Here is a 16,765-nt window from a genome sequence, read left to right on the forward strand (position 1 = left end):
CTCTTTCTCTCTCAAAATAAATAAACTTACAAAAAAAACAGTAACGGAATAAATGCACATTCTGATTGGTAAATCATATAAATAGTCCAAAGGAATCCTTTTATCCTAGGAAAAGAGAGGGGTTGGCTCTGAATGGAAACACCTGCATTGTTAAAGATAAAATTTAGAAACGTATGTCCAAGAATTCATTGCATAAAGTGTGGCTGGAGACTATCCCTTTTATTAAAACTAGGAGGCCAGTGACTTTTGTGACTTCCAGTTCTTTTATCATCTTACATCTTCCTACCGATCGCCCGTTTAAATGCTTCTCCCCTGCCCCTTATTTTTGGTTTTCCCCCCAGAGAAGGCAACTTCATTTCTCTTGGAAAAAGTTCCATTTCCTGTTCTGTGGTAGGGGTCCTGAAGCACAGACCTTCTTAGGCTTCCATCATTCCATCAAAAGATGTCATTAATTCTAGGGTACTTGACAACCGTGTTCTCTTTCAAAGACACTGAGAAAGCAGAGGGAGATTACTGGTCTCCTCCCTGGTGGTGCAAGATTTTTCTATGTCATCTCTGGATAAAAGCTTCTGCAGCATAAATTTATTATGCACCTTTTCAGTCTAGAGTTTATGACAACTTTTCCTTTAAAAAAGTGGCACAGTTAGGTGCAAACAAGCGTGGGTATCAGAAACAGACATAGCTGAATCAAATTCCAGCTCTATCTCAATGAGCTGTGTGACTTTGTGCAGTCTCCTTAACTTCTCTAGGCCTTACTTCCTTTTTTTAAACTTTTTGTAAAATTTTTTTAATTTATTCTTGAGACAGAAAGAGCACGAGTGGGGGAGGGGCAGAAAGAGAGGGAGACACAGAATTCGAAACGGGCTCTAGGCTCTGAGCTGTCAGCACAGAGCCCAACTCGGGGCTCAAGCCCACGAACCATGAGATCATGACCTGAGCCGAAGTCCAAGGTTTAACCACCTGAGCCACCCAGTGCCTCTCTAGGCCTTATTTTCAATAAAATGTGGAAAACAATTTGTTTCCTTTGAGATTATTGGAATAATTATAGGAGGTAATGTTTTAAGTACCTAGCTTATTGAACAGCACTTATTAGGAACTTAGTATAAATATTGCATCCCTTCCCCCTTTCTGTTCGCATGGTCTAAGTGCTAATATTATTTCTCCTAGAAAGTAAATCCTAATTTTAAGGAGATCAATAGTTAGGAGAATAGAATGGCTTCTGCTTCCATAAAGACCTGGACATTCTTACCACTTAGGTGACTTTGGGCACATTGATTTAATTCTCTGAAACTATTTCTTCATTTGCTAATGCAAGTAGCATCTACTAAGCCTGGTAGTTATTAAATTAAATGCTATGGTGCACAGTGTTTCCTGCAGTGTCTGTAGTAATGCCAGAAAGTATGCATTTAAGAAATGGGTTTTTTTTCCTACTGTATCCTGCTCTTCATATAACTACTTACATAGCAGTAAATTGCCAATCAGAATGATTACACAATTTAGTGTTATGGCCAGTGTGACAATATGTTTTAAAAGTTCTTCTTCCATCTTTCATTCCTTTTGCATGCTAGAAAGTAGAATAAAAGCAATAGCATAAGTAATGGAAGACACAATGTAGTAGGAAAGTTCAAGGGGTGAAAAAGATGCCAAAGAGGGGTGTCGGGCTGGCTCAGTTAGTAGAACATGTGACTCTTGATCTTGAGGTAGTGAGTTTGAGCCCATGTTGGGTGTAAAGATTTCTTAATAAAAAAAATGTTAAAAAGAATACCCTAAAAATTATTGTGGATGAGACCAGAAAGCCTGAAATAGGGGTTGTAGACCAGTGGAAAGTGTAGGATCAGACAGATGGAGATGGACGGAAAATGTGGTGTAAATCAGATCATACTCTTCTTCTCCATAGAGCATCCCAACGGCTTCCTTACATTGGACATAAAGTCAAAGTTTATTTCATGCAAGATCAGATCTCACCTGCTTGTCTAACCTTTTTTCATGTCATTCTTACCTGCTTTTTCAACTAAGCCAGCTATACAGACTGGTTTTCAGTCCCCCATACCTGCCAGCCTCCATCCCACCTCAGAAATGGTGCAGTATATGCACTCGGGGTTGGGGGAGTGAACTATTATTCTGTATCTTGATTGAATGGATCACTACATGGATATGTATACTTGGAAAAACCGATCACACTTAATTTAAGTGCATTCTGTTGTATATAGAATATGCCTCAACAAAGTTGATTAAAGAAAAAACAACCTGTATTCAGGTACAGAAGCCAACAATAAAGTAGAATTGATCTCAAAATATTTGTTTTAAGAAGAATTTTGCAGGCATTTGAGAGTTCTTTAAGGTAAATTGGTAAAATTCAAATTTTTTTGTATTTAGAAGCTGATTTTCCCAGACTTCAAACATAAATAAATGAATGTGGGTTATAGTCTAAAGGAAGTGGAATTTGGCGAAGAGCAGATAGCATGAACTAAAACTGGGTGGTGGCCTGAAAATTCAATAGGGAGCTATCACAGACCTCATCTACGATTTCCATCCAGGAACAGATCCAGACAGCTGGAGACTGTGTAGGGGGCCTTTAAAATACAGTTACCAAACTCTATTTTTTTTTTAAACCTGATTTGAGTTAAATTTCTTAGGTTAGATCCAGTTCATCACAGGAAAACAAAACAAAAGAAAAAACCCTGGCTTTGCTTGTCTGATTTGGGGAGGTACACTTTAGACTGTTTCCAGGATACTAGCGAAGGAAATCTCTGACAACCCACCTTGTGTACAACTAAAAGATATCCTCAAGGAAATAAGCTAAGATGTGACAAGAAAAATCTATACTTCTGAGAAGATACCAAAGTGTAAGAAAATCAAAATTACCAGTGATGTTTTTTTTTTCTTTTGTTGTGGCCTTGATGAAAAGGAAAGGGAAGAATTTGTGCAGTTTGTTCACTCCCCCTCAGATTTTTAGAATTATGTAAGGATAAGAGTATTTCCCCACCCGTCCCCTGAGGAGCTTTTAAGACTAGCATCTGTGAGGTGCATTTCCTAGATAAATGCAAACTGCCCTTTGACTCTTTTCAAGATAAGAAAACAGTGACCCTTTCAACCAAGTTATTTATGACATTCACATAATGTGAAACAGTGTTTAGACCTGATGGGAACGCCCAGAAGTACATGTACTGGAGGCAGTTAAGATTCCCCTCTGCTACTAGCCAGGAGAGACTGCCACACAAGTCGAACAATGCCCAAGGCTCATTAAGAAGTTTGATGAATTTAATACAATTCAAATTAAAGAAAATCTCAGGGGAACATGTTTCGAAAAGAAAACCAGATGGGGCTCCAGTGTAGAGCATCCAGGGAGCAAGTGTGGGATGCCCTATAATCCTGGGGATTCTGGAAACATGAGAAAATGTGATTTATCTTCTTGGCGAATTAACATGCAAAATGTGTTGGTGGCATAATATTGAGTTTCAGGTTTCATGATGAAATTTTCCAGATTGTGGAAGAAAAAATCCACTGGATACTGGAAGAAGTCATCTCCCCTTCCTACAAGACTTGCCACAGTAAAGGGGAATCAAATAAAAGGAAAGAAAAATGAACATAATATATCATCACTAGTTATCAAGTACAAAATGTCAGGATGTGTACCACCAAGAAAATAAGAACAGATCTGAATGTCATCTTGCCCAGTCACTGTCCTTTCCTTTTCTAAGTATGGAGTAATAATATTAAATGGTGCTCTTGTACACTGGACTGGAAAGTGGGGAGCTGGGATTCTTTTAACAAAGAATGTAGTGACAGAAAACAATAACAACCCAGTTTATGATTTTAAAAAAAGACTTATATTTTTTTTAAATATGAAATTTATTGTCAAATTGTTTTCCATACAACACCCAGTGCTCATCCCAAAAGGTGCCCTCCTCAATACCCATCACCCACCCATCCCTCCCTCCCACCCCCATCAACCCTCAGTTTGTTCTCAGTTTTTAAGAGAAAAAGACATAAGGTTTAACTGCAAACTCAGAAATAGTAAATCTGGAGTTGTCAGTTGATTTAGTCATTTTGGTGTAACCATTTGCACAATGAACCCCAACTGGACTTCAGTACAGGTGAGGACCAGTGTTTCTCTCTCGTCAGACAATGGCTGCTAACTCAGAGAAAATGATTGAAGGTTTTTGGTTTATTTTGTTTGGTTTTTCAACACCATATGAAAATATTTTTTTTAAATATAGCGTTGATCATTCACCTTACTAATAGCTGATTCTGAAAATTTTAGCAAAATTCAAAACCAGGAGAGCTATTACCAAATAAAAAGAGAAGTGTTCTGAATGTTCAATGTGCTCCCTTTGCCAGAAAATAAAAAATAGTGGAAAATTAAAGTCATCTGAAATTCTGTCACTCAAACTCATATAAAGAGAAAGCTATCACAAAGTGAGGTCATACTCCACATCTAATTGTGCATTGTTTTTTCCCTATTATGTATAATGAATAGGTTTTCATGTCAAAATATGCAGACTAAAATAATAATTTTCAACAGCTGCTTAGTACTTTATCTAAATACACTATAACGGAATCACTATAAATGCCATCTTAGTACATTTATGTTTCCAATTTTTTTTCTGTGCTTAAAAACAATACTAGGATGAATATATGGAATGACTGGAACAATTAGTATGCACTTGAATTATAATTCTAGAATTCAAGGAAAATAAAACAAAATTAATGAATTAAGGGTAGATCCAACAGTTTTAATTTCACAGTATGTAATATGTAATGTATCAGAATTCCATTCTGTCTCATATTTCTTTGTCCTCCCTTATTGGTGTGAGCCAGTAACAGAAATAGGAATCGTTTAGAGAGAAATTAGAACACAGGGAGCCTGGAGTCACCTGTAACAACCTTATTAAAAACCTAAGGAAAAATGTGCATCACATAAAAAAAGAGTAACTCAACTATAGCTCAAGGGTGAGCTAAATAGAAGTTAGGGAAGAGCAGAGATTGTTGAGGAGAAGATAAATTTTAAAGGAAAGCAAAGGATAGACAAACTACAGCAGGTTAATATCTAAAAACAAAGTTGTACCAAGTAAGTAAAGATTATGTTCTATATTTAATTGAAAGACTAGATATAAATAAGTCCTCAGGGACCCTGGTGAAACTTTTGACTACGATGTGCAAACTGTCATGCTAAGCTGACTTGTGGTAGCAAAGACTAATGGTTTCCAGGACATAGTGTCCATTGGGAGGAAATTGGAAGCAAACCTGGGAACCTCGGAGTGGTGATTCGTATCCCCATTCTTGTCAGGATGGCAGCACCTGGAAAGAATGATAGAATCTCAGATTCCTAGAAAAATGTAACTTTGGGAGAGATATGAAACATGGCTTCTATAAGGGGAAAATAATGTTCTACTAATTAACTCAACCACAAGTCTATATTCCTATTGATTAAACTCCCAAAGCAGTATATCCCGTCCTGTCCTTTCCTTATTGTTGCTGCTTTAACAGCTTAGAGCATCGAACTAGATTTTTCAAATAACCTGCACACCTTACCTTCCATAGGGTATTGTTTATTCCGTCATCAGAGTAATGTCTTTAGGATATGTCATATTAGTCCTTTTGTCTGCTTCCAAATGTTTAATTGCTTAGACTATCATATAAAATAGTTTGAAGGCCTCTGCACTAGGGCCTCTTCTGTTCGTATCTTACTCCATGGCTCCTTTCCAAAAATGCCACACAGCCTGCACGTAGTTCACCACCCTGGGGAAGCTGGTGCATGCCTCCATGCCTTCTCACTTGCTATTCCTTCATTTTTTTTTTCCAGAATGTACTTCCTGCCTTTTGAACACCAAGTAAATTTTCTTTGGAGACTCTTCTTAAGTGTCCATCTCAATTAAACCTTCATGGCCCTCCTTCAAGACAGAGTTAGAGATGCGTCCCTCTGTACTCTCATTTGAGCACTGAGCCAATTACAAAGGTAAAGGTTCTTGAGCGCCAAATGGGCTCTTCTTCTCCGACCCTTATAGTTTCTTACAGTGCCTAGCTCTTAGTAGCTTTCCCATAAAGATTTGTTGACTAAATGAATCTCTTAGATTTCTCCAAGGTGATATTGACAAAATAGAATGTAATTTTATTTCTCCTTTCAGAAAGACTTTAAAAGTGCTGCATCCTATAGGTGGTCAAATAATTTAAAAAAATGGTTTCCTTGTTATTATGGAAAATGTTTTGTCTTAAGTACGGAAATGGTTTAATGACAGGAAGCAATGTGTAGGAATAAATGATCATTTCTCTACTTAGAAAAGTGTTAGTGTCAAGATTCCCTAGAGACCTGATGCTGGAACACAATCTCAACCACCATGTTAAATATATTACCTAGAAAAAAATACAGAGAGAATCCTTGAAGTTTTCTTTTTCATAATTGCCAGGGTCTCTGTCTAGTGAAATACTGAGCTGACAGGTATAACATACAAGAATATCATGAAAACAGTAAAAATAACAGAATAATAATACTTGACTTTGATGTAGGAAAATAAAGATAATAGAATTAAGGAAAAATCCATTCATCCAATTTATTTCGAGTACCTATTATATACAAAGTTCAACAGAGTTGCAGAGGCTGCAAAACTGAACAATACTGAGTCATGGTATCTACTTTGATACATGAATACAAATAGTAATCAAAGTGAAATGTATTGAGCTTTAAATTAATAAGGTTATATAGGTATTTAGAAGAGTAAGAGATAGTTTTTAGTTGGAAGAATTGGGAACTTCATGAGAAACATGTTATTTGAGCAGCTCATGATGTCTAGATGTGATTTTTAAAAGTAGAGATTAACAAAGAAGGTGATTTAAAATGAATAATTGAAGGATCAAATATGACTTCATAAATGCAGTTGGAGGTGACTGAAAGGAGGTACTTGACAACAAAAAGAAGATGTGCAGAAAGTTGATTTGAAGACAGAAAAAGGCTAAGATGAGTTAGGTGGCAGGGAAAATAAATGTATAAGGTACTATAATGTAAATTATAAATTACAACCTAAGGAAAAATCAGAGTCTGGAGAACATTTCAGAATATTGCTGCAGTATCAGCAGCAACATACAATTATGTGTTCTAAATTTTATTGGAAATAAAAAAAAATTATTGGCAGTAAAGCATTTTATTAGAAATAAAGCATTCGGTGGGATTTAACTGTCATATAAAGTGATGGTGTTACTATACTCAGGTAAGTCGTACATTTTCAGCACTTTATAGTTTACAGATTCTTTCATGTGCATGGCCTCACATCAGGTGAAAAGAATCAGGTGCTGTCATTCTCATTTTAAGGGTGGAAGAGATCTAAGTAGTTGAGATCACTCCATTCAAGTTTGCATAGCCAGTAAGAGGTAGACAAATCCAGAGATAGAAACTAGATTTCCTATGTGCAAATCCAATATTCTCTCACCTGTTCTACTTAGCACTCAAGGGAGATGGAGATAGAAAAGGTCCTAATGGGCATTACTAAAATAATCAAGGGAATAAAGGGGATTGTTGAGAAGGAAAAACTTTAAAACTATGTTTTCTACAAATATAGTTTGGAAAGCACCAAGTTTTGTTAGTAATTTTGTAAGCGTTATAAATAAAGTGAAGATGGCTTAGATCATAAAATTTAGATAACTAGAATGGTAAGATTCTCTAGTCCAGAAGTTACAAACACCTGGCCTGTTGGCCACCTCCGTCCTCTACAGATGTTTTGCACTACCTTCACAGTCTATTTTAATGCAATATTTTTAATTTCACAATTTTGAAATTAGAAAATTGTATAGAAAGATACCTATTTATAGCTTCTTTTGAAAATCAGAAGCTTTAAGAAAAGTGGGCATTGGCCCAATAGAACATCAGCAAGACTGAATAAGGGGTTCATTCACCCTTTACAAATGGAATTTGTTCATTGCTTCAGCACGCTAATCCCTACTATACACTACTAGGGTAGACTACGCCACAGTGAATCATACCCAGTCTGCTTCACACCTTTGTATCACTTGGTAAGTGTTTGAGTGTTGGCCACTGTTCCCACATCTAAGCAGAAATGTTTGAGGTGCCATTTGGTGCTAATGGCAGGCAAGTCAGTTACACCCTCTTTCAAACAAATACTTTTGAGTATGTTGACAAAGAATGAACTTTGAGACTTCAGAAAACAAATTCTACCCATAAAAATGGACTTCCATGTCAATGGAAGAGCTCCAGGGGAAAACTCTAAATAATCCTAAGGAACCTGACCTTGGCTCTTTCTGAAGCCAAGTTTTTTTTTCTTCCTCAGATTCCATGAGATTCAGATTCATTCATTTATTCACTAAACAGTTACTGAGTTCCAACTGTATGCCAGATTCTATGTTAGTTGCTAAGGCAAAAATCAATGAATAAAATGGTCTAGAATCCTTGCCCTAATGAACCTTACATATTGTAAGAGTAAGTAGAAAAATCAATAATATAAATAATATAAATATAAATATAAATATAATATAAATATAAATATGTGTGTGTATAAATATATATATATGGGTGTGTGTATATATATATATATATATATATATATATATATATATATATATAGTTCAGAGAGGGAATTGGGAATAGGGGATTGTAAGTGTCCTAAGGGAGATCATAGAAGGCCTCACTGAGAAAGTGACATTTAAATTGCAATTTGTGGGAAAAAAGGGATAAACTTCAAGTATTAGAGGGAAGAGTATTTAAAGAAAAGATGCTTCCCAAATCGTTCCTATAAAGTGCCCTTTGTGCTTATTAGTTCAAATTGTTTCCTGCTACTGGCAACCACGAGACTTAACCATATCAACTCATAAGTAAGGCATGTCTGACCATTCCAATGTTATTAAACATTTTAAAATATATTTTAATGTGTCAGGGCAAGGGCCTCATGGAGTACTATAGGATTTAATAGGCTTAATATCTAAAGTCCTTTTAATTGTTTTTGTTAACTCTACACTGGATGCAAGATTTTCTTAAAAAAAAAAGACAAGAATCTCTGCAAGCAGGAACAAACTGTTATTACCAAAATAATGTAAAATTAATTTGGGCTTTTTCTTAAATTGAGGCAAGAGGAGAATATTTTTACATTTATTTTTTTATTTTTGGGATTCTTCCAAAGCTCCTAGACTAATTACAATTAATAAGGGGGACAGTGAAGAAACTATTATTTATTTTGTTTTGAACCTGGGCCAGACATTTTAATATTTATTTTGCCTTATGAAAAATCACAAATGAGTAGATTGGAAGGCTAACTCATGTATGCAAATTTATACAGCTAGGGAAGAAAGCAAGCCAGGATTCCACCACACCTGATTTTATTAATAATAATAATAATTATTATTATTATTATTATTTAAAGTTTATTTATTTATTTTGAGAGAGAGACAGCACACAGGAAGGGCAGAGATGGCAAGAGAGAGAGAGAGAATGCCAAACAGGCTCTGCACTGTGAGTGAAGAGCCCAATGCAGGGCTCGAACTCACAAACCGTGAGATCATGACCTGATCTGAAACCAAGAGTCAGACGCTCAACCGAGTGCGCTACCCAGGCATTCTGCCACACCTGATTTAAAAAAAAAATCAGAAGATTGTTCTAAAAGAATAAAAATAGGGTTGTTCTAGACCACAATGTGATCATAATAATCTAACCACAGTGACACCTACCTAAAGTAGCTCTCTAATATAATTACTAAGAATGAAATTCAAGCTATTTGTTGGCAGCATTGTGTGATGCTGATATAAATATAAGAAGGGGAGATTCATAAATGAATTGCTAGTGGAAGAGGTGTCTGTTACTGAACTGACATCCTCCTGCAGACTTACCTATGTACCATTGGACATCACTCCTCTCTTCCAGGAGAGTTCTGGAAGAATCCCCCAAATAGCAGTTTCTCTATGTAGAAAACTAGAGCAACAAGAAAGAAATTCGGGGGGGGGGGGAGAAAAAAACCTGAGTTCCCAATGGGTTCTATTGTGCTCAGGACACAGCAACCAAACACTACTCTCTGCAAAAGAAATGTCAGCCCATGGTGCTTAGAGGACCATACAACACTCTCACATAGCCGTGCTGATGAGGTGTCACCTACTTCCATCCAAAAGTTGTTGTAATATGATAACACCTTTGGGATAAGGCACTTTTCTGTCTATGAAATTATTGAATACAGGCCTTATTCACCTCTCCACATTAGGCTTGGATGCTCAAAATCTGACTTTAGGCCCTGCAGAAATGAGAGGAGGCATCCAGCATATGAAAATCTTCCATCTGGAAAACTCCTTAATGGGAAATAGATGAACTAGATGATCCAATGAGGTCCTCCACATCTTTAATTTCCATGATTCTGCCTAGGAAGTATTTTGGAAATTTTCTAACCCAAGGCAGATTCCACTGATTTCTGAAAATGAGGGTTGGGGAGGCGATTGGCATTGAAACAGGGAAAGGAACTGTCCTTGACTGCTAGAAAAAGATGGAAAGCCCAGGGTACAGACAGACAGTGGGGATAATTGATCCCCCACCACCTTATCTTGCTGAAATACCAGAAAAGGGGAATGGAAGGGCCAGACTGCCAATTTGTGGACTCTTCTGGCAATGGAATGGTCACTGAAACCATCCTCCCAGTAATTATCTGTTAGGAAACAGACTCACTTTCCTCTTTAGGGCCCAAGGCTCTTTTCACATAAAATAAGAGATTAAGTAAATCCTTTTTGGTTCTCAGTCACTTCTGTAACTTCAGCTTCTACTCTGCTGCTTGTTAATTTTCCATGCCCTTAAGAGATAGAAATAACAACTAGCTCTGGAAGATCTCAACGTGGGGAAACCAGAAAAGCATTTGTAGTATTTGGTGAATAATGTATCTTACTGGAATGAAGGAAATATAGGAAGTGATCTGTATCATTTCTGAAATGCTGCTTAAAATATTAAATGAAAATTTTGCCTTTTCAACTGTGTTCGAATTTAGGAATATAAAGCATAAGCTTTCACTACTTCATCTTCATAGTTGCCAGCGTTATTGAATCTTATTGGAATGACTCTGAAAAAACCAGTATTTCAAACCAGATCTGTCTTCCCCAGGGTCAACCACCACGCTGTGCCATTTAGAATTAGAAATTAGAGCCTCTTCATTTTCTTTGCTTAGTGAAATGGTTGTAGAATGAGTGAAGCAGTTTTCTATTTGAAAGTAATCATATTTTCTATTAGCTTTTATCTCTAGGATTGTTGAATACTTCCTGAGATTTGTTAAAATCTCTGAGTGCTTTACTACATTTTAGTGAGTGTTTATAACCTGAATGTACAATGACTTTCTAGGCACTGTCCCTGCCTTCTAGGAATTTATTTTTGATTTTTACTTTTTATGTAATCGTTACAGACGTGTATTCATTCATACATGTTTCTATTTCTTTAAAAAAACCATTTAGTGATATAAAAATATGATGTATTTCCTGAGATAGAATTTTTAGCTGAAAGTAACACTGACTTTTATCTAGCCTAGCATTCTTTTTTTGTAAAGTTTATGTATTTATTTTGAGAGAGGGAGAGAAAGAGACAGTACATGAGCAGAAGAGGGGCAGAGAGAGAAAATCCCAAGCTCCACAGTGAACATGGAGCCCAACTTGGGGCTCGATCCCACCACCATGAGATATGACTTGAGCTGAAATTAAGAGTCATCATCCAACTGAGCCACCCAGGTGTCCATAGCCTGGCATTCTTAAAGAAGTGTCAGTTAATACTTTGTTCTCATTCTCTTTTTTCTTTTCTTCTTCTTCTTCTTCTTTTTTTTTTTTTAGCTCTTTGAGAATATCTACCTAAAAGAACCCTCCAATCTATTGACCTGTGACCCAGAGCTTAAAAGAATTAAAAACAAAAACAAAAACAACCTACCAGGAATAGTTTTAGACAGTAGGAAACCTGAGAAAGACTGCATTCAAGAATCAGTGAAGTATGTGAATCAGGGTCCTGGCTCTATTTTTGCTACTCAAGTGTTGTCTTTCATGACAACAGAAAGTGGCAACTGTGACTGATTTTGAAAATATTAATGGGGCATCTGGGTGGCTCGGTCGGTTAAGCATCCGACTTCGGCTCAGGTCATGATCTCACGGTTTGTGAGTTCGAGCCCCGCATCGGGCTCTGTGCTGACAGCTCAGAGCCTGGAGCCTGCTTTGGATTCTGTGTCTCCCTCTCTCTCTGCCCCTCCCCCACTCATGCTCTGTCTCCGTCTGTCTCAAAAATAAACATTACGAAATATTTAAAAAAAAGAAAATATTAATGTACAATTCTTTGAATGTTCTTACTCCATGTAGCAGGAGCTGTTATCTCGATCCACTCACTACTCATGTCCTATGAAGAGTTCTCATTGGCCTTTGCTTGTTAAGAACCAACTCATTCTGATAGGTGCCTATGGAAACAGGGAGCTGCTGTTGCCTGTTGGGACCTCGTTTGATAATGTTCAGCTGTGAACGCTCAACATTTAACCTGCTGGAAGTCTCAATAAATGTATATTAACTGTTGACTGACTATACTAAATGAATAAATGAAGTTTGTTCGTGTATCAACAGTGCTGTGTTTTCTTCCGTGTCACAGCCACCAGCAGTTTGGAGAACGGGGAAGGCTGAACTGTATTAATATCAACAAACGTGGTTTGCCCCTGATTATACTTGTGACCTTGTGCAGGGGACTTCCCTCTCTAGACCCTGCTTTTCTCCTCTGTAGAGTGAGGGAATTAAACCAGGTAATCTCCAGAGTCTCTTGCTACTATTCCATCCAGTGATTTGTGTGTGATGTAGCACGTGTTCTGATATTCCTTACAATATTCGGGGCCAGCCGACTAACCACTCACTCCTCAAAGACTACACGAGCTGAGAGTTTAATAGGTAAGTGGAAAAGAATGCAAAAGTAAGGGTTTTCTCCTATTCGCAGCCTGAGCAGCTTTTTAGTTTATATTTCCCGTGGCTAAGAGAGTAAAGAGTGGAACTAAGAGCATCAGAAAATATTTTTTGTGAGCACAGGACAATATTTTATTTAGATCGGTTAATGGGATAATGGTTGGTTTTATTCACAGGAAGGAATATGCTTTTCATATTCATAAGGTATTAGTGACTCCAGACCCATTTAATTTCTACACATCTGTTAAGTACAGAAAAAGGAAACCTAATGATCTAACAGAAAAACACACTTAAGGCTAACATTTGGTTCCCAGACCTATCATTCTCTTTGCCAAAATGAAGTTACTGAAGCTTTCATAGTAATTGTTGTGACTGAGCAGAGCAAAGGGACTCATGTACATGCATGCTGGTATGTATACACATGTATTTGCACCTCACAAGCCCATATTAGAACTTGCTATTTATTTCCTGAATGAAGCCTAAATTAGATAGTGATACTCGGCATTGTTGCTGAGAAATGGATTCACAATGTGTTCTTGTTTAAAACAGAGACAATGAGTAGACAGCGACACAAGCGCATTAAATTACTCTGCCCCAATTTATTTTTTAGAGCAGTTCTTGCTGAAAGGTCTTTCAGGAAGACAAGGACATTCAGGAAGTAACCCTTAGTCTCTGTGGACGAATGTGTTTATTGAGAGCATGCTTGGTGAGAGGTGTACAGACTCTGGTCTTAAAGCCTCTGTTCCAGCTTTATTTCCTTCTTGGTGAAGCTTCCTCAGTTTCCTCATCTGGAACATAGGGTTTATATAGTATGGCTGTGAGGATCAGATGGGAAAACAATGTGGCTGCAGAAAGAAACAGTGGAAAAGAGCACAGAGAGGTCACTGTTAAGTCGAAACCAAAAACAGTTACTCCCTTACTGTTTTTATTTTTCACAAATTGCATAATCGCCTTGGCTGTCAGTAGCAAATGTGAAAATTACCTTGTCATAGAGGCTGACAGTGTTCCTTTCTCCACACTATAACATAATTGTCATTATAATTTTACCACCACCAACAGCCAGGGTAGCTGTCCCTATCCTCACCTCTGTGACACCTCCGTGTGACAGCATACACCTGTGTGGCTTATGCATGAAATTAGCTACACAAATTGTGGAATACATGTACAGCTTAACTTGTTTTGCAATAATCTAAACATTGCAAATGTTAAGTGAAAATCAAACCAAAGATGAAACATGGGTGCCATTTTTTGGTGACATGTAACACATTTCTGATTAGTCTTCCAATTTTAACATCTCTACTTCTGACTTAGTAAAAACTTGGTAACGTGTGCATTGTAGGAGAAAGTGGTCATTCACTCCCATCCACCTTTGTACTACTGCTCCACGATGATGCTACCTAGCCAGGATAAACCCACTGTGGGATGACAAAAGCAATATGGACCACCAAGAAAGGAAATCACCATATTCCAGGTAAGTCCCTTTCTTCTCTATGTTCCCCATCAATACACGATTTGTTTTTCTGCAAAGCTCTTTCCAGAACTGGCAGTTAGGAAATAAAAATTGCTTATCTGTTCTTGAAAGCTTTTTTTTTTTTTTAACGTTTATTTATTTTTGAGACAGAGAGAGACAGAGCATGAACGGGGGTGGGGCAGAGAGAGAGGGAGACACAGAATTGGAAACAGGCTCCAGGCTCTGAGCCATCAGCCCAGAGCCTGACGCGGGGCTCGAACTCCCGGACCGCGAGATCGTGACCTGGCTGAAGTCGGACGCTTAACCGACTGCGCCACCCAGGCGCCCCTGTTCTTGAAAGCTTTTAATGACTGCTTTCATTAATAACTCGTCACAGCTGAGAAACTACCCATGTATACTTCCCAGTGCCGATCCATCTCTTTTTTCTCCACAGACTCTTTGCTGGTACCCTTTACCAGACATACACCATCAGCAGCCAGTTCTGTGAATCTCGCGGTTGGTGAATCCTGCTGGTGAGGCTCCCCGCCTCCTCTGCCTATGCTTCCTTGGTATCAAAAGTGCCTTCTGCGGCTTTACCTGTTGAACTTCTCTGAAGAAAAAAGTTCTTCCTCATGCCATTAACACGTTTGTGGTTCCAGAGAAACGAAATCTAAGCATACAGCAATGTAAGAATGCAAATTGGTAGAAGATAAATACCAGGTAAAATGTACAGATGGAAGTTGTCTTCGGTGAATGTCCCCAGCCTGGCTAGTTTGGGGACGGAGGGAGAGGAAAAAAGGGCTCACTCTGGCTGAAACTCACATTTGGAAGGTTTCACCTTCACATGAATGTGGACAAAAACTTACCTCATCCTTCAAAAAAAAACTACCTGGTTGTTTCTAGGAGTTTCTGGAGGCTACCTGATTTGTGTGTGAAATTATAGCTGTTCAGGTTCTGTCAGCTCATTTTTCTCTTTGAAAGTCAAATGTCCTCGTGACACCTAAGGAAGGCTGCTGACTTTGCCACCAGGACTCACCTGAACAATCAAGGCAATGTACCACACAGCCTTCTTTTGAATAACTGCCTTAATAACATGTAAAAATGTATCCCATGGCTAAGAGCATGTGTAATCCCTACAATGCGTAATATCGAGAGTCCCTTCTGTGTATCTCTACCTCCTTACTGGCCCCTTTTATTAAAATCTTAAATATGGAAGCTTATATAATTAGAATAGATACAATTTGAAGTAAGAAAAATTTACTTGACCTCACGAAATGGTTTAAAACAAAAATCATGAAAGATCTTTTGAGCCATAAATGTGTGATTTTGACCGCTGCCACTGCTAAACTCTGATAGAAGAATACAACATTTAACATTTTGGCAGTCAGTTTTAAAAGAAAAATCACGTACATGCGTACGCAATAACTTTAGATTTAAGAAGTGTTACTTTATAAAAATATGTATTGTTTGTCATACTTGTGTGCTTCCTACTTACTCGGTGATATGATAGTCTATGATCAATAATATTTACTAATTAAATTTTAAAAAATAGATATTTTAATCATCTCCTGGCTAAATAAGCTATCATATGGCCCCTGGAAACTTCATTGCTTAGAGGCTAGTATTCCAAAATCAGTTTCTAGAATCCATATAATGTGAGACAAGAGACAAAGCTCATTAACTGCTGTTGTCTCTTTATGCCCAGGCCTTAGTCAATAATTTAAATCTTGGTGCTAATAAATAATTGATACTACAGTGGTATTTCTTTAAAGACCTGAATTTTCTTATAGCTTAGTTTTCTTAACACGCCTCAGTGATATTTTCCTGTGAATATCTAAGCATTGGCTTCTTAGGAGTCCCAGGGAACAAAAGAGATTATTTTAGTGTGAAAGATGCCAGATTTGCTTAAATAATTAACCAAGGTCCACATATGTTCACCTCCTCCCTCTTAGTAAAAATACAATTAAATAATGAGACTCAGCTGCATTAAAGTAATAAGCCAAATAATGGGGAAGGGCTAATGCTCAATAAAGCCCAAACTGACTTGTGTATTTGGACCAATGTCTTTCTCTGATTATAGGTTTTTCCAGAATTTTTATTTTGGTAATATCCACATAGCATAAAATTTACTATCTTAATCAACTGTATGTATAAGTTCAGCAGTACAACACAGTCATCATCGCCAACCATCTTCGAAACTCTTTCCATCTTGCAAAACTGAAACTCTATACCATTAAATAATAGCTCCACATTCCTCCTTACTCTAGCCCCTGGAAACTACCATTCCACTTTCTGTCATTAGAACTTTGATTATCCTGCGTGTGTTTCATGTAAGTGGAATCAGATAGTGTTCGTCTTTTGGTGACTGGCTTATTTCATTTAGCAGAATGCCCTTAAGGTTCATGTCTGTTGTTGCATGTGTCGGAATTTCCT

General features: G+C 37.4%; 1 long non-coding RNA gene across 3 annotated transcripts in view; it reads left to right on the forward strand.

Moving 5' to 3' along the window:
* The window catches only part of LOC106971344 (uncharacterized), a 90,037-nt gene that overhangs the window by 44,958 nt on the left and 28,314 nt on the right, over positions 1–16,765 (forward strand). For all 3 annotated transcript variants that reach the window (XR_001429647.3, XR_008296819.1, XR_008296818.1), the window contains exons 4-7: positions 5,807–5,959; positions 12,301–12,870; positions 14,222–14,353; positions 14,787–15,052. This is a non-coding gene — a long non-coding RNA (uncharacterized LOC106971344). The remainder of the gene's footprint in view (positions 1–5,806; positions 5,960–12,300; positions 12,871–14,221; positions 14,354–14,786; positions 15,053–16,765) is intronic.

The sequence above is a fragment of the Acinonyx jubatus genome, chromosome A2 (assembly GCF_027475565.1).
Source record: "Acinonyx jubatus isolate Ajub_Pintada_27869175 chromosome A2, VMU_Ajub_asm_v1.0, whole genome shotgun sequence".
Lineage (NCBI taxonomy): Eukaryota > Metazoa > Chordata > Mammalia > Carnivora > Felidae > Acinonyx > Acinonyx jubatus.